This window comes from Quercus suber, unplaced genomic scaffold, assembly GCF_002906115.3.
Source record: "Quercus suber isolate HL8 unplaced genomic scaffold, Cork oak 2.0 scaffold_488, whole genome shotgun sequence".
Taxonomy (NCBI): domain Eukaryota; kingdom Viridiplantae; phylum Streptophyta; class Magnoliopsida; order Fagales; family Fagaceae; genus Quercus; species Quercus suber.
The window spans coordinates 526,984-545,935 of record NW_027069938.1 but is presented as its reverse complement, the minus strand read 5'-3'; the positions used below and the strand labels follow the sequence as shown (position 1 = coordinate 545,935).

At 37.6% G+C, this 18,952-nt stretch overlaps 1 pseudogene; it reads right to left on the bottom strand.

Annotated features, from left to right (window-relative positions):
- Window positions 1–272: 272 nt before the first annotated feature.
- Window positions 273–18,952, bottom strand: part of LOC136063129 (hydroquinone glucosyltransferase-like) — a 22,067-nt pseudogene continuing 3,387 nt past the window's right edge.

Genomic DNA, 18,952 nt, shown 5'->3' with positions numbered 1-18,952 from the left:
GATAAGGACTAAAAGCAGAACAATAACATATATATTTATATAGATGGTCGGGTTCATTACATAATTTTACACAGCCAATTTTATTTTATTTTATTATTTTTTTTGAAAACATGAATTGAAATCATGATTTCAAAGTTGTGCAACAAGTATAACCCAAAAATATGAGTATTGTTTATTGCACACTGTAATGCACAAACTTTATATCTATATATATATTACGTCCTCGGTATCAATATATATAAATATAAATATATATATATATATATTACGTCTTAAAAGCCACGTTGATTTGTCCAACGGGATATAAACTCAGCGAGTATCTTTGTAGAAGACCCATCTGCACTAAGTGCTTTCTCAGCAGCAATTTTTAGGTTTTTCATATGGCTGTTAACGTTCTTGCCCTCCACTTCGACCATGAGACCCTTTACGACTTTCGCGATTTCCTCTTGGTCCACTAGGCCTTCCTCGTTAGCTTTTGGTCTTAGTGCCGCTCTTTTTTTTTTTTTTTTTTTTTTTTTTTTAAATGATAGAAATTCTTAGTTGCACTTTTAGATCCTCAAGAAGTAATATTACATTCATTATTTGTTCTGCGCAAAGTGGCTGTTAACATATATAGTGTTGTGAGCTTTAGGTCCAGTTAGGTTACTTGTATAGCACACATATTTACTTGTACTGTACACATATGCCTCCTATATAAAGGCATCTATGTACATTCTTTCGATGATGAAATATAATACAATTACATTCAGTATTTCTAACATGGTATCAGAGCCACTGCTCTGACCTTTCTTTTAGCAGTCTTGTCTCTCTTGGTGTTACACCACACTTATCGCTTCCGCCGTCACAATAGCCACTGCAGCCACTCACCGTTGAACCTATGACGTCTCTCAGCCGTTGTCCTCAGGTTCCGAAACTGCAGCCGCCGTCGTTGAGGAGTCCCGCACCACACAGACCACTGCAACCACCGTCTCCGCTGTGTATTTTCCTTCGATAAAGTTTTTGTAGATACCACCGTGATCGTCTCGCCTCGATCTACGTACTCGTGGAAGTCTCGCAAGGATCGGAGTCTACACGCACTCTCACGTGCCACCTGAAGAAGCCGCGCCTCAGTCACGCGCCATACGCACCGTCACGCGCCGTCACAGCCTCAGTCACGCGCCTCACGCGCTCTGTCACGCGCCTCACGCGACCTCACTTGGTTCTGCTGACGTCATCCGTGACGTCATCTTGCCACGTCACCTAGGGCTGACGTCATCCACCAAGATGACGTCATCATTGACTGACCGTTGATCGGGCCGTTGACTTTGACCGTTGACTTTTCTACGGTTGACTTTTTTGGAGTTCAGGTGCTTCTTACCCAGTTTTTTGCGTAGATTTCATTTTTGCAGTCCATTTTTGCATATTTTGCTTCTAAATGAAGAATAAGGACAAGTTTTCTTCCTTTTGCAACAATCGTCGCCGACAATCCAACAAACGGTTTTGCAATTTTTGCAAACGTTTTGGCCATAATATTGAGACTTGCTATCAGCGCAACAAATCAGCGGTTTCTACTTCTGCTGCTACAGTTGCTAACACTGAGAGTGTCCAAGCCATGGCTCCTGTCTCTACACAGTCTCAGTCTTCTGGATCCACTTTCTCCATTTCCAAAGATGACCTTGTAAATATCATCGCCAATGTCATTCGTATGGTTGGTAATGCATCTTATTCCTCTTCTCTCTCAGCTTTATCTGGTATGTCTCCTACCTCTTGGCTTATGGATTCTGCTTGTTGCAATCACATGACACCTCACTCATCCTTATTTTCTGACCTTAAACCTACACCACACCCTCTTAATATTCGTACAGCAAATGGTTCCACAATGTCTGGTCATAATATAGGTTCAGTTTCAACCTCCAACCTCTCGGTTCCTGGAGTCTTTAATGTTCCTGACCTTTCTTATAATTTATTTTCTGTGGGACAATTAGCTGAGTTGGGTTATCGCATTACCTTTGATTATTCTGGATGCATTGTGCAGGATCCTAGGACGGGACAGGAGCTTGGGACCGGTCCCAGAGTTGGGCGGATGTTTCCCGTGGACAACCTTCGTCTTCCACTTGTCGCTCCTGTTTCTATTGCTGCAGCTGCTGCAGTTTCTTCCACTCCTTCCCTTGCACTTTGGCATGCTCGACTTGGTCACGCATCTTCCTCTCGGGTACAACAATTGGCTTCTAGAGGTTTGTTAGGTTCAGTGTCCACAGAAAATTTTGATTGTGTTTCATGTCAGTTAGGAAAACAACCAGCTTTGCCTTTCAATACTAGTGAATCCATATCCACTGATATCTTTGACCTTATTCATTCTGATGTTTGGGGGCCTTCCTCTGTCTCTAGTATTGGTGGGTCTAGATATTTTGTTGTCTTTGTTGATGATTACTCTCGCTATAGTTGGATTTTTAATATGAAACATCGTTCTGAATTATTGGAAGTATATTCTAATTTTGCAAAAATGGTTGAAACTCAGTTTTCCAGACGCATCAAAATTTTTCGATCTGATAATGCTCTTGAATACACTCAATATGCTTTCCAAGCTGTTTTGCATTCCTATGGCACTGTTCATCAACTGACTTGTCCAGGTACCTCTCAGCAAAATGGTAGAGCCGAACGAAAACTTCGTCATATTCTTGACACTGTTCGTGCTCTCCTTCTCTCTGCTAAAGTTCCTGCTCCTTTTTGGGGTGAAGCTGCTCTTCATGCTGTTCATACTATTAATCGCATTCCGAGTCCTGTTATCCAAAATCAAACTCCATATGAGCGCCTTTTTGGGTCACCTCCAGACTATCACCACCTTCGCTCCTTCGGATCTGCTTGTTTCGTTCTTCTTCAGCCACATGAGCATAACAAACTTGAGCCTCGGTCAAGGCTTTGTTGTTTTCTTGGCTATGGCGAAACTCAAAAGGGGTATAGGTGTTATGATCCTGTCTCTCATCGTCTTCGTGTCTCCCGTAATGTTGTCTTTTGGGAACATCGCCTCTTTGTCGAACTTTCTCATTTCAGTGTTTCCTTGTCTTCCTCCTCTGTCTTAGATCTTTTTCCAGATGAGACACATATTCCTTCTGTAGCTGCTCCTGATCCTCCTATAGTTGCTCCTGATTCTGTTACTGTAGACTTCTCTATCCAACCACCAGATATCACTGATCCCTTTCCTAGTTCACCCTTTAATGAACAGGTGGAAGATGAACAGGTTGAAAACGAGCTACCCAACCCCAATCCTGAGCTTGGGTCTCCTGCTCCTGCTCCGCCTGAAGATCTTGCACAAGACATTCCACCTCGTCACTCAACTCGGGTAAGATCTATTCCTGCACATTTACTTGACTATCATTGTTACACTGCTCTTGCTACACTACACGAGCCTCACACCTATCGTGAGGCTTCCACTGACCCTTTATGGCAGATTGCAATGAAAGAGGAACTTGATGCATTATCTAAAAACCATACTTGGGATTTGGTGACACTTCCTCCTGGGAAATCTGTGGTTGGTTGTAAGTGGATCTACAAGATTAAGACTCGCTCTGATGGGTCCATTGAGCGCTACAAAGCTCGTCTTGTTGCAAAAGGTTTTACACAAGAGTATGGGATTGATTATGAAGAAACTTTTGCTCCGGTTGCCCGTATCTCATCTGTCCGTGCCCTCTTAGCTGTTGCTGCTGCCAGTAAATGGGACCTTTTTCAGATGGATGTCAAAAATGCATTTCTTAATGGGGATTTAAGTGAAGAAGTGTATATGCAACCTCCTCCTGGTCTCTCTGTTGACTCAAATAAGGTTTGCCACCTTCGACGTGCACTTTATGGCCTTAAACAAGCTCCACGAGCTTGGTTTGCCAAATTCAGCTCTACCATCTCTCACTTGGGTTACATGGCCAGTCACTATGATTCTGCCTTATTTCTTCGTCGCACTGACAAAGGCACTATTTTACTCCTCTTATATGTGGATGATATGATCATAACTGGTGATGACCTCAGTGGCATTCAAGAACTCAAGGCTTTTCTCAGTCAGCAGTTTGAGATGAAAGATCTTGGATATCTCAGCTACTTCTTGGGTCTTGAAATCACTCATTCTACAGATGGACTTTATATTACTCAAGCCAAGTATGCCTCTGAACTCTTGTCTCGCGCTGGACTCACTGATAGCAAGACTGTGGACACTCCAGTTGAGCTTAATGCGCATCTGACTCCCTCAGGGGGGAAACCATTGTCTAATCCCTCTCTTTACAGACGCTTGGTTGGCAGCTTGGTTTATCTCACTGTCACTCGTCCAGACATTTCCTATGCTGTTCACCAAGTGAGCCAGTATCTGTCTGCTCCACGATCGACTCACTATGCTGCTGTTCTGCGCATTCTTCGATACTTAAAGGGCACTCTCTTCCATGGTCTTTTCTACTCTGCTCAGTCTCCTCTTACTCTTCGTGCATTTTCTGATGCTGATTGGGCAGGAGACCCCACTGATCGCAGGTCCACCACTGGTTATTGCTTTCTTCTTGGTTCTTCTCTGATTTCTTGGCGAAGCAAGAAACAAACTCATGTGGCCCGCTCCAGTACTGAAGCAGAATATCGTGCCCTTGCTGATACCACATCTGAGCTCCTTTGGCTACGATGGCTTCTCAAAGACTTAGGTGTGTCTACATCCTCTGCTACTCCTCTTTATTGTGACAACCAGAGTGCTATTCATATTGCTCACAATGATGTCTTCCATGAACAGACTAAACACATTGAGATCGATTGTCATTTTATCCGTTTTCATCTTGTCCATGGTGCTCTCAAGCTGATCTCAGTCTCCTCTAAAGATCAACTTACAGATATCTTCACCAAGTCACATCCTAAGGGACGCCTTCGTACTTTGGTTGACAACCTCAAGTTGGTCTCACATCCACCTTGAGTTTGAGGGGGGCTGTTAACATATATAGTGTTGTGGGCTTTAGGCCCAGTTAGGTTACTTGTATCACACACATATTTACTTGTACTGCACACATATGCCTCCTATATAAAGGCATCTATGTACATTCTTTCAATGATGAAATACAATACAATTACATTCAGTATTTCTAACAGTAGCCATGCAGTTAATGATATGCCATGCATGATACTCTCTAGGGTCGAATTCCAACCACAATGAGTTAAGAACCCACCAGTGGAGCCATGGCTAAGTACTTGGGCTTGTGGTGTCCAAGAGGGCACCACTAGACTTTGCCCTTTAGTCCTTTCTACGAACCCTTTTGGTAAGAAAGCAAGTGGGTTGTTGTCAAGGGTTTGGTCTTTCAGGTATGCAACATCATGTTTATTATTCGGGCTTCTTAAAACCCATAAGAACTTATGCCCACTCAATTCCAATCCAAGGGCTAGCTCATTGGTTTGCTCATAAGAGAGGGTACCATTACTGTCAAAACAAACAAATAAAACTGATGAAGCCAAGTTCGTCAGTCTCTGTTATCGTCTAGACAGAACCGTGCGTTCTTGTAAGAAATAAGGTGTGAGTTGAATAGGTCACCGGCGTGGTGTCAGCTAATAAACCTTAGATGACAAAATCAGATGATTGGAGAAATTGTATTTGAATATATGGAATGAAATATGTGTTTTTGTGTACCTTTGCTCTAGGTCTGATCTCCTTTATTTTTGCTTTTACCTTTCTAGCCATTGGAGGCCTTCAATGGTGGCTTAATTGCTTGTTTGAGTAACGTATTTGGTGATTAATGCGGTGCTTATGGGGACTTTTGAGCTGTTATGCTCCTTGCTCCGTCTGACCATAACGGCTCTTGCACTGAATGCCTTCTTTATGGCATTTTGGTCATCCATTACCATGTTTAGATGATGAAGACTTCTCGACTATTCAGGCCACGGGGGGACTTGCATGAAATCCACCTGTTCTAACTCTCCAACCAATCGGTTTGTTAGCTTTAGGTATCTTTGCATTCTTTGTTCCTTCGCTTCATAATCTCCTTTAATCTGTCCTATTACCAATTTGGAGTCACTCTTCAAGAGAAAATTTTTGGCTCCCTTGGTTTTTGCCTTATTGAGCCCTGTCAAAATAGTCTCATACTCTGATTCATTGTTGGTGGTGGAGAACTGGAATTGGATTGCATATCTCAGAGTGTCTCCTTCTAGGGAAGTGATAGCAACTCCAACTTTGCCCATATTCTTCACTGACGGCCTGTCCGTCTATATCATCCATAACTTCGACGTGTTTGCCACGCTCTCTTTTGGCAAAGTAAATTCAACAATAAAGCTGGCTAATACTTGGGATTTTATGGCTGTTCGAGGTTTGTGCTTAATGTCAAATTGGCTCAACTTAATTACCCACTGTACCATTCAACCTGCTGCTTCTGGTTTACTCATCGCCTTCTTGATTGGTTGGTTTGCAATGACAAGGATTGGGTTTACTTGGAAATAAGGACACAACTTTCGAGAGGCGATGATCAGAGTGAAGGTGATCTTCTCAATGCATGGGTATTTTGCCTCTGCCCCCTAGAAGGCTTGGTTGATGTAGTATATTGGGCGCTAGATTTTTGAGTCTTCCTAAATCATGTTGCACTCATCGTGGTAGCGGAAATTGCAAGATATAGGAATAAGTCTTTGCCTTCTTTGGATGGACTTAAAAGTGGTGGGTTGTTCAATTAGCCATTTAGCTCCTAGAATGTAGTCTCACATTCATCGATCCACACAAAGGCTTGTTTTAGGGTATTGAAAAAAGGTAGGCATTTGTCTGTTGTCTTAGAGACAAAACTGTTGAGGGCTGCCACTCTTCCCACCAATTTCTATACCTCCTTGAAATTCCTAGGTGATGACATCTCCGTGGCTTTTACCTTCTTAGGATTAGCCTCTATCCCTTGTTATGATACCATGAAGCCAAGGAATTTCATTAAGGAGACCCTAAATGCACATTTTGCTGGGTTTAACCTCATTTTATATTGCCTTAGTGTTTCAAAAGTTTCTTTGAGGTTGTCCAAGTGGATCTCCTCCTGTTTACTCTTGACGAGCATATTGTCTACATAAACCTCCATATTCCTCCCTATCTACTTGCTGAACATTTGGTTCACCAACCTTTGATAGGTAGCTTCTGCATTCTTTAACCCAAACGGTATGACTATATAGTAATAGAGTCCTTGGCTAGTGATGAATGCCATTTTCTCTTGATCTTCTTCTAACATTTGGATATGATTATATCTTGAGAATGAATCCATGCACATCATGAGCTTATGTCTCACTGTTGAATTAATAAGTTGGTCAATCCATGATAACAGGAAGCTATCTTTTAGGCAGGCACTACTTAGATCTGTAAAATTTACGCATATTCTCCATTTCCTGTTTGCCTTTTTTCACCATGATGACATTGGCTAACCATTCTAGGTAGTAGACTTCCTGAATAAACTTGGTGGCCAGGAGCTTGTCTACCTCATCCATAATGGCTCTGTTTTGTTTAGGTACGAAGACTCTTCTTCTTTATTGGACGAGTTTCTTCTTAAGGTCCCCATTTAGCCGGTGTTGAATGACATCTTCAGATATGCCAGGCATGTCCTCATGGCTCTAGGCAAAGGCGTCTAAATTTTTCTTTAGGAACTCTACTATCTCTCATTTTGTCGAAGGATCAAGGTTTGCCCCCACATTCGTTATCTTCGTTGATTCTCCCTCTATTAGATCAACTGTCTCCAATGCTTCCACCACTTATGGACTCCTTTTTTCGATCATTCACGTATGGTTTTCCTTCAATACTAATATTGCTTGTAACACTCACGAGCTAGAATCGGGTCCCCTTTTATCACTCTTACCCCATTTTCTGTAGGGAATTTTACTTTTAGGCAATACGTCAATGTCGTTGCTTTCCATCTGTTGAGTGTTGGTCGTCCAATGATGATGTTGTAGGATGAGGGACAGTCAACCACCAAAAAGTTGAGTTGCCTATTTATCTATTGCGGGTATGAGCCATTTGTGACCATCAAGGTCACTATTCCCTTCGAGTACACCCTATCTCCACTAAAATTGATGAGAGGAGACTCAAATGGACAAAGTCTCTTTAGGTCTACTTTCAACTATTGAAATGTGAAAAGGTAAACAATGTTAGCAGAACTCCCATTGTCTACCAAGATTCTTCTAGTGTTGAACCCCTCTATCATGAGCATGATGACCAACGCGGGTCATCATGTGACTATTTCACCCCTCTGGCATCCTCTTTTGGGAAGACCATATCCGTGTTTTCTCTTTTCTTGTATTTCAACGGTGGCATCATATGGACATTGTTAACCTATCTTTGTTGTGACTTCTTAAGGGACCTAAAAGACCCTCTTGTTGTTGGACCTCCATTAATCATCCTTATTCCTCCTATAGCACTCTTTGGTCGTTCTTGCAGCTTATCTTCATCCTTAGGCTTGTCTTACGATCTAGCTCGATGCTCCTACTTTGTTGTCTGTACGTGTCTTTCTTGACAAACGTTTGCAACTTTCCTTTCTGGATTAGTTCTTCTATTTGTTCTTTGAGGTCTCTACATTCATCTATGTAATGTCCATGATCTTAGTGGAAAAGGTAGTACTTGTTCTTATTTTGAGCATTGGGCGAACAATTTAATGGTTTCAGCCACCTATGCTGATGGACGTTCTAAATTTGCATCAAGATTTGGTCAATAGGCATTTCCAAAGGTGTGAAATTTACCATTTTATGGGTCTTATCATCCTTTCTCTTGTTCCTATCATGGCTAGATGAATGGTCTTTCCTTTCCCTCTTTTGCTCTTTGGGGTTGTCTGGAGTGCTTGTCTTGCTTGTTCGAGTTCCCCTACCTTTATCATGGTAAGAGCTTCTTCCGCATTCATATACTTCTAAGCCTTTATTAGCAACTCCGTCATTGATTCTGGTAGACTTTTTGTGAGTGCCACCGCAAACTCTTTGGACTTTAGCTTGGCCTTGAACGTCGTCATGGTGCCAGCCAATGAACCTCCGATGACATGATTGGAGAAAATGGTATTTGAATATTTGGAATGATATATGTGTATTTGTTTACCTTTGCTCTAGGTTTGACCTCCTTTATATATGCTTTTACCTTTCTAGCCATTGGAGGCCTTCAATGGTGGCTTAATTGCTTGTTTAAGTAACATATTTGGTGATAAATGTGGTGTTTATGGGGACTTCTGAGTTATTATGCCCCTTGCTTCATTTGACCGTAACGGCTCTTGCATTGAATGTGTTTTTTATGGCATTTTGGTCGTCCTCCATTACCATGTTTAGATGAGGAGGATTTCCCAACTCATAAAAAATAGAGCTATATGGCTGATTGTCTAACCATCTTAAGTAGTTTGACCCTTGAACCTGATTGCTTGAAGTTGAACCAGTTTGAATGATGGGTCCAATTGGATAAAGTGAGATTTTTATCTTCTTCTAACAATGCTTTTATAGCACTTTCTTCCAAACACATGAAAGTATTAAGGATAATACCCTTAGCTAATCGCAACTCATTTTCACTGAAAAGAAACATTTTGTAAAACTCACTTGTTCGATCTTGAATTGATTCTGGAAGATCTCTACCATGAATAGGTATGCACCCTTGGAGTTTCAATGGTTCTTGTAGGTCACTATGCTTGCATGAAACTGTCTCATCTAGCTTTGGCAAATGCAAAAGCAATGACAAAGATATCAACGACCAAAGACATTTGACGTGAAATAAACGTAAGGTGGGATGTGTTGGTGTAAGTACAATAATAATGGAAATAACATAAAGAGAATCTGAATAATGCTTCTGAATATTATTAATTTAAAGAGAAAAATTACACAACATTATTTGGATTTAGGTGCAGCGCTCGCTCTCTTTAGGGAGATTCAAGCCCTTGGTTAGCTAAACTTTGTAACCGGTGTAGACCTTCTCTGACTTGTCTCCCCCAGGATATAATAGCCCAACAAAAGTCATATGGCTAGAACAACCTATGCAAAAAGTGTTCAAGCCCAAAGCTCCTAAGGAAAGAACACCCTTCCTTGCCAAGAACCTCTTTATTTTTTTTAGTGTATATTGCAATCATTTGGATTGGGTCTGAATCAGTCTATTTATAGGCTCAATTGGCCTCATGAAATTACTACCCAAATTAATTTGATTAATTAGGTCCATTATTTTGATGTAATGGGTGTTACAAGATTAATTGCTGAATATTAATCTGATGGGCTGGAGTTACACAAGTAATGGTGAGATAAGGAGTTTCTGAAGAATAAAAAGGCCCAAATGGATAGTCCATTTAGTGGGTTAATAACTCTTCATTTTCCATAATAAAAATGGAGTATTAATTCGGGCCATTTACTCACCAACAGATATGGTAATTATTCTAAATGAGCTGTCAAGTAGGAGGACCTAAGAGGTTGATTCATTTCCATTTTTGACACCTCCACCATTCACCTTCCCATTGCGCATGTATCTAGCCCAATATTTGAGTCAATTCATATTAGCCCATTAATCACCACAATTAAAAAGAATAAAATAGTATTTCTCATTTTCAATGTTTATTCATTCTAATTAATTAATATTAAAATGCTCCAACAATCCCCCACTCATTTTAATATTAAATTTTTTTTAGTTAAAGAGAGATTACCAAGTAAAGGCAAATCACTAAGCATCATGAAGGTGTGCTCTGCAGTGAACCTTCACTTAGTAAAACAGCGATCTCAATTCCAAAGTTGTAGTGATCTTCAACTTGTACTAGGACCGCTTTAGGGAAATTAAGCATCATGGCTTACACATAACAACCCAGGTGTTGACATAAGCTTTTATAACTAGCACTTTACGACCGTGTGCTGATCCTAGTTTCATGAGTGTATTTGAGATTAAGTCCAAATCTCATGGGGAGCAGCCCCACCCCCACACTCACATAGGTGAAATTTTGTCAAGGGTGCTCCTGTAATTTTGACACCCCACTGATACGAATTACAAATTTCATTAAGAGTTTTTTTACTCAACCTTTCCACATTACAGGATAAATGCACTTACATCATAGGGATGAACAATTAAATAATTATTTACAAAATAAATAATTGAAGAAATAAATAGTGCATTTCCTACAACTATTGTATATTTCGTTTTTCCCATTGAACCGAATTCTTATACATGGCTCATGAATCTATGGACTTTAGTCCCATCCTCATCGATGTATTCCAGATGCTATCTTTTGCCAAGGCCTTGGTAAATGGATCTGTAAGATTATCATTAGATTTAATATAATCCACAGTTATGATGCCATTACTCAAATAAGATCATACAATATTGTGCTTTCTACTTATAGGTTTGGATTTACCATCATAGTAACAGTTTTTAACTTTACCAATTGCGGCAGTGCTATTACAATGAATTAATATAGGTGGAATTGGCTTTTCCCAAAGTGGAATTTCATATAACAAATCTCTAAACCAATTTGCCTCTTCATTAGCTGAAGCTAATGCTATTAATTCAGCATCCATTGTGGAATTAGAAATTATTGTTTGCTTTTTAGATTTCCAACAAATAGCACCACTACCTAAGGTAAAAATATAACCAATGGTAGAGAGAGAATCACCTGACAAAGTATTCCAATTAGCATCACTGAAAGCTTCAATCATAGTAGGGTACTTTTTATAAAATAAGCCATAACTTTTGGTATCAATTAAATATCGCATGACTCGCTTAATAGCTAGTCAATGATCTTTACTAGGCTTACTTGTAAATCTGCTTAGCACTCCTAGCATATGCAATGTCAGGTTTAGTACAATCAGTAGCATAACGTAAACTACCAACGATGCTAGCGTAAACATTTTGATTAAAAATCTCATCATCATTATTCGCAGGAAATAAATGAACACTAAAATCAAAAGGAGTAGCTATACTTTTGTGATCATGAAAATTATATTTTCTCAATATTTTCTCAACATGATGTGATTGATCAAGAATTATTCCATCATATGTTTTTGTAATTTTCATGCCCAAAATAAAACTAGCCTCACCAAGATCTTTCATATCAAAATGGCTTTTAAGCATATTTTTTTGTCTCATTTATAACAGGTATATTTGAGCCAAAAATCAACATATCATCCACATAGAGGCTAATATAACATGTAAATTATTCCATTATTTAGAATAAATACATTTATCACATTCATTTTGTTGTTAATTTAGACCCCTTAAACCAACTAGATTGCGTAGTCTAGTTAATTAGCCAAGTTGTTATTTAGTCAAATTAAACAATTCTAGGTTAAAACAATCAAACAATCATATCAAACATATAAAGCAACAGAATAATAAATAGCACAAGATATGATCACTTAGGAAACCACACGGTAAAAACTTGGGGAGGATTTGACCCACCGATCCTCAAGGCAAACCTGAATCCACTATGAAAGAATCGAAGTTCATACAAAAGGACTACAAGCTCCCCGCTCAACTTCCTAATGCTACCCACCAGTAGAACTTACTGACACGACCACGTGCAAGCTCCGAATCCACAGACTCCTTCTTTCTTGGATTCTTTAATCAAGTACAAGCACCCCCGCTTGTGTATCTTTAAGTTCTTGAATCTGCAACTGAATGATCATCAAGCTTTTGATAATATCTCCACCTTGAAAACCCTAAGCTTTGTGTAAAGGAAAGCTCCTCAAAGATTTCATAAGAGATTTACACAAAACAGTAATATGAGCAACAAAGACTTAGAGAGGTTTGGGTACAAAACCCTAAAAATAAAAGGAGGCACAAGAGGCACTCTAATCTCTCTCTCCCAAAAGTCCCAAAAACGTTCTAGGGTTTTCCTTATATATAGGAGTGTTTTACTTGAACCCCAAGACGTTTAAATAGAGTTTGGGCTGAACTGGAACTCTGCAGAAAAATAAATCTGTACGTGGTTCGATCGATCGAGTCTAATTTTCGATCGATCGAGCCTTAAAGATTTAGTCCAATAAATCTGCAATCACTCGATTCCAGTTTCACAAATAAACATACTTTGAGCAAGCCTAAACAAGATTAAACATATTGTTTTGATCATGGTTTGCCAACATTACACATTAGAATTCTAAATACATAAAATCATAAATCTTTAGAACCTAACAATCTCCCCCTTTGGCAATCCGTGACAAAACATAAATTAAAAGTTCAAAGTTTACAAAGTAAAAGCCCATTACAAAAATACTGCTCATAACAACAAATCCAACCTAACTACTATCCATCAATTGCAAGTATAGACAGCAGCTCAATTGAATCAGCCTGTATATTTCCTGAAACACTCAACAAACGCATAAACGCATGTGTGACAAAAAAACAGTAAATCAACAAATATGCAAACTAACTCTCCCCCTAAGTTAGATACATAAAAAACAATGTTAACTCCCCCTAAACATAACATTCTTGTATTTTCCACACATATTCCCACATATCAACTATTTCTCCCCCTTTTTGTCACGTATTGACAAAGACAACTTATACAAAGAGTAAACAATCAACATACGCAACAAAGGATACGAGAAAATAGAGAAAGAAGGGGACATAAAACAATTCAACTCTATAGAAAATAGAGATAGCTCCCCCTATGAACAACACAGGTTAAAAAAACTTTTCTTCCCCTATCAAAAATAGGAAAAACAAAACAAGTTTTGGGAAAAACAGTTTTTGGGAAAAATAAAGGAGGTAGGGGAAAAACAGCAGTAGCAGCAGCATCACCAACAGGATCAGGTACATCCTCACCAGCAGGACCAAAGTTAAAAACCCACAAACCAAAATTAAAAACTAAGGTGAGGAAACACATGAAGAAAAAATATTTCCTCTTTCAATAAAATGCAAACATGGCACTGTGTGACCCATAAACAGTTGCATGAGCAGAGAAAATATTTGCACATTGATTATCCATCATATCTCTTAAGAAAAATATTTTCTACAATTCACACATAAGAAATAGCATATACTAGAATGTACAAAACTTAAAAAGTAATCAATCAATTTTTAAATCAAGTTGAGTACCCAATTTAGCAAAGTGTATGCATGCTATGTGTGAAAACAATGAGAGATATGACTGCAAAACTATAAGATGGATACAAAAACAATGCAATGCATGTGAATCCTAAACACAAATGATGCATGAAAAAGTTTTGGTCAAAAACATAGAAACTGAAAAAATTTTAGTTTCGATCGATCGAGTATCGATCGAACATCAATCGAGTCAGGCAGACTCAGATCAAAAATTTTAATCGTAATTTCGATTGATCGAAAAACAGGTTCGATCGATTGAAAATCTGGAAAAATCAGTTTTTTGAAAAACAGAGCATTTTAATGCAGAAACTCCTCAAAGCACATTGTTTTATAAAAAATGCATGAGTATGAGACGAAAAGTTTTTCAAAAACACTTGAATTTAACCTAGATCTTCCAAAATCAAGATTTTCAATCAAATTGTCCTTAAAGCGCAAACATTAAACACATTTTGCATTAAAATCAAGGAACTTTTAATCTTGGATGGCCACAACAAGATCACACACAATAAAATGTACCAAGTTTAACAAAGAGTAACTTGTGTAGTGTGTGCAACTAGCAAAAGATTGAGATACATGTGAGGTAATATGTGAATAGCAATTAATCACAAAGTCTACACAATCCATCACATAGAATTTAAAAGAGACTATCACCTAAAGAGTTACATCCTATAACTCCCACATCTCCTAGAACAAAAACTTGCAATCATGTAAGTTTCTTGCATTTTTGCCTCTTATTTGTATGAAATGGCATTCAGCCTAATAGTACACACTGGTTTGAATTAAATGAATTGGCATCAAGCCTAATAGTACACACCCGTTTTAATTTAATTTGAGGCTACACCTTATGTTCTTTTTGTGCATGTGCTACACTTTCTCGAGCACAGAATCTTATGATATGCACTAAGGTGTTCATGATTGGCTAGTGAACAGTGGTGAGATGATTATTTATGCCTTTCTCAAAAGAGTCAAGTCCGACAGTTAAATAACATATGACTTCATGATTAAGACAAAGTGATTAAAAACTACACACATCTTTCCCACACAACATGCACTACAAAGTTTCAACTAGTCAAGTGCAATAATTAAACTCATTCGAGCTAAACAAGGTACATAAACTTGTTATGTAAAGATAAGATGGCCAACCTTGATTTCAAATCCATGATATGAAATACAAAACACAAAAATCTTTTTGGTTTAAAAAATTTTATGACCAAAAACAAAAAGGACACATTATGCTAAATGAATAATGCAAATGCAATGCATGACAATGTTTAACTAAGCTATAGAGGGTACACAAACAAGAAATATCAATTTCTTAATTAACCCATGAGTACATGTACAAACTAGTACATACTCACACAAAATCAGAAATAGCTTAGCGTACTATTCAAGTTTCTCCACAATGTCAAGCATGTTTTAAATCAAGAGAGAGATATCATAACCCATGTAATCCTCAAAACAAATAAAACAAGACTCAAAATAAAATATTTTTGTCTTTTTGAAATTTTTCAATGTTTTTGGATTTTTTTTTTTAATGAAAACAACCTAAAAAAAAAAAACAAAACAACCAAAAACAAAAACAAAACATGTCCACAAATAATTGAAAGAATTAAATCAGGGACAAGTTAGCAACACTCACCTTGGAGAATCTTTTCTCACCCATCTAGTACGAGTCTTCGGCTTTGTAGGTGAAAATCCATGTAAAGCAGAGTGTATTTGAGGAATTACACCAATCTTCTGAGAAAAACTGAAATCCTGCAAATTTCTTTCACAAGCCAACAAGCTCAAATTTTTCAAAAGAATATGAAACAATTTATATGGACTTATGGCAGGAGAAATATCATCACATATCCTAGATTGACAAACAGAGTGTTTAAATTTCAATTTATGACAATTAGGACGAATGTGACCACGAACACCACAAAAGTGACAAACAGGAACAAATTTAGGAACATCAGTATTCCTAACAGCAAATCTAGTCTCAGATTTTGGTTTTTGCCTCAACAAAGAACAGTTTGGTCTAATATGACCAACAACACCACAAAGGTGACAGGTAGGCACAAAAGCAGATTTATTATGCTCTCCAACAGTAAGTTTAGACTTAGGTTTAGAAACTTCAGCGTCAACATCAGAACTTTTACCTTTGTCTAACCTAGCAAAATAAGCCTTTTCTTTATTATTCCTCTTAAAAGGAGGGATATAAACTTTCTCAGTTTTAGGCTTAAGAGAAACAGAAACACTTTTGTTATCAACAGCATGCTTGGTACTAGTCAAATTTTCAAGTTTAGTTTGAGACTCAACTAACTCTTGTTCCAAGCTTTTCATCTTCTCATCTTGAGAGGAAATTTGATTTCTCAAAAATTCATTCTTTTTATTAGATTCATCTAATCTCACAATCAAATCCTCTTTTTCAAGATTAGCCAATTTTAACTCTTCTTTAAATTTCTTGGCAATTTTCAAAGATTTAGATAATTCCTTACGAAGAGTTTTAAAAGCATCAAAAAAATCAACAGAAACAATAGTGTCCTTCTTATTCAAAACATCACAGGCATCAATAAAATCATCAGAAGCATGAGCAGAACCATGATCAGAAAGACACTTCAAATTATCCATAACATCAGGGGTCAAGGATCAGCTCTTAGATCAAAAGATCTAAAACAGAAGAGCTACCCGCTCTTATACCACATGGAAATTTAGACCCCTTAAACCAACCAGATTGCGTAGCCTAGTTAATTAGCCAAGTTGTTACTTAGTCAAATTAAACAATTCTAGGTTAAAATAATCAAACAATCATATCAAACATATAAAGCATCGGAATAATAAATAACACAAGATATGATCACCCAGGAAACCACTCGGTAAAAACCTGGGGAGGATTTGACCCACCGGTCCTCAAGGCAAACCTGAATCCACTATGAAAGAATCGAAGTTCATACAAAAGGACTACAAGCTCCCCGCTCGACTTCCTAATGCTACCCACCAGTAGAACTTACTGACACGACCACGTGTAAGCTCCGAATCCACGGACTCCTTTCTTGGATTCTTTAATCAAGTACAAGCACCCCCGCTTGTGTATCTTTAAGTTCTTGAATCTGTAACTGAATGATCATCAAGGTTTTGATAATATTTCCACCTTGAAAACCCTAAGCTTTGTGTAAAGGAAAACTCCTCAAAGATCTCACAAGAGATTTACACAAAACAGCAATATGAGCAACAAAGACTTAGAGAGGTTTGGGTACAAAACCCTAAAAATAAAAGGAGGCACAAGAGGCACTCTAATCTCTCTCTCCCAAAAGTCCCAAAAAAGTTCTAGGGTTTTCCTTATATATAGGAGTGTTTTACTTGAACCCCAAGACGTTTAAATAGAGTTTGGGCTGAACTGGAACTCTGCAGAAAAATAAATCTGTACGTGGTTCGATCGATTGAGTCTAATTTTCGATCGATCGAGCCTTACAGATTTAGTCCAATAAATCTGCAATCACTCGATTCCAGTTTTACAAATAAACATACTTTGAGCAAGCCTAAACAAGACTAAACATATTGTTTTGATCATGGTTTGCCAACATTACACATTAGAGTTCTAAATACATAAAATCTTAAATCTTTAGAACCTAACACATTTGATTTATATCCATTCTTAAGCATGCAGGAATCAAACTTTTCATGTCACTGTTTAGGTGTTTGTTTTAAGCCATATAGGGACTTAGTTAGCTTACATACCTTGCTTTCTTGTCCAAGCTCTACAAAGCTTTTAGGTTGATCCATATAAATCTCTTTCTCTAGGTTTCCATTTAGAAAAGCAGTTTTTACATCCATTTGATGAATTTTCAAATAAAAAATTGCAGCAATAGCAGTTAACAAATTAATAGATGTAATTCTTGTTATCGGAGAAAAAGTATCAAAGAAATCAAGATCAGCTTTTTGTTTAAAGCCTTTTGCAACAAGTTTAACTTTAAACTTATTTATTGATTCATCCGGTTTCAACTTTTTTCTAAGGACCCATTTACAACCTATAGTCTTACAACCTGGTGGAAGATCTACTAATTTCCAAGTTCTATTATAAATTAGAGATTCCATCTTATCATTTACAACCTCTTTCCAAAATATAGCATTAGGTGATGTTAAAGCCTCTTTTAAATTTTGGAGATTTTCCTCTATATTAAAAACATAATAATCAGGACCCAAATCCTTTTCAACTCTAGCTCTTTCACTCCTTCTAGGTTCAATTTCAAAATTTTCTTGATTTTGTAAATGTGAAGTTGAAGAATTAGGTTGCAACAAAATATTTTCTTCACTCCCAATATTTTTCAAATTAAAAGGAAATTTTTCTTCATGAAAAATTGCATCACCAAATTCAAAAATTATTTTGTTTTCAAGAACAAAAAATCTATATGCACTATTAATCACATAACCAAGAAAAACACAAGTAGTAACTCTTATCAAGAGAGTCAATCTCGTACCAGAGATTGTGTCGGTTTGACTAGTGGAACGATATATTTCGGTACCGATCAATACCAGTGTACCATTTTGGGTTTACCACTATTTTATATGTGTGTGTGTGTGTGTGTGTGTGTGTATTATAATAAATACAAAAGTTTACAATAAAACATTACCTCAATTTATAACAAATTATTTATAGTTTTAGACTTTAGCATCAATTAAAAGGAAAACACACACACACACACACACACACACACACACACACACAAAATATAAAAAATAGAAAGCTTAATTGTTCATTGCATACTAAGAAAAAAAAATAATACTAATAAGTTAATGCAGATAAGTTACCATTCCTCCCTTATAAAAATTCAAAAATTACAAAACTAAAAAAAAAAAAAAAAAAAAAAAAAATCTTTTTTCTGTACCGGCTTGTATAGCCGGGGTATTTAACCTGTACGAAATGTTGGCGTTTCGATACCGGTATATTCATACGAGTACAGTACATACCGGCCGGTGGCTGATACGGTATCGACT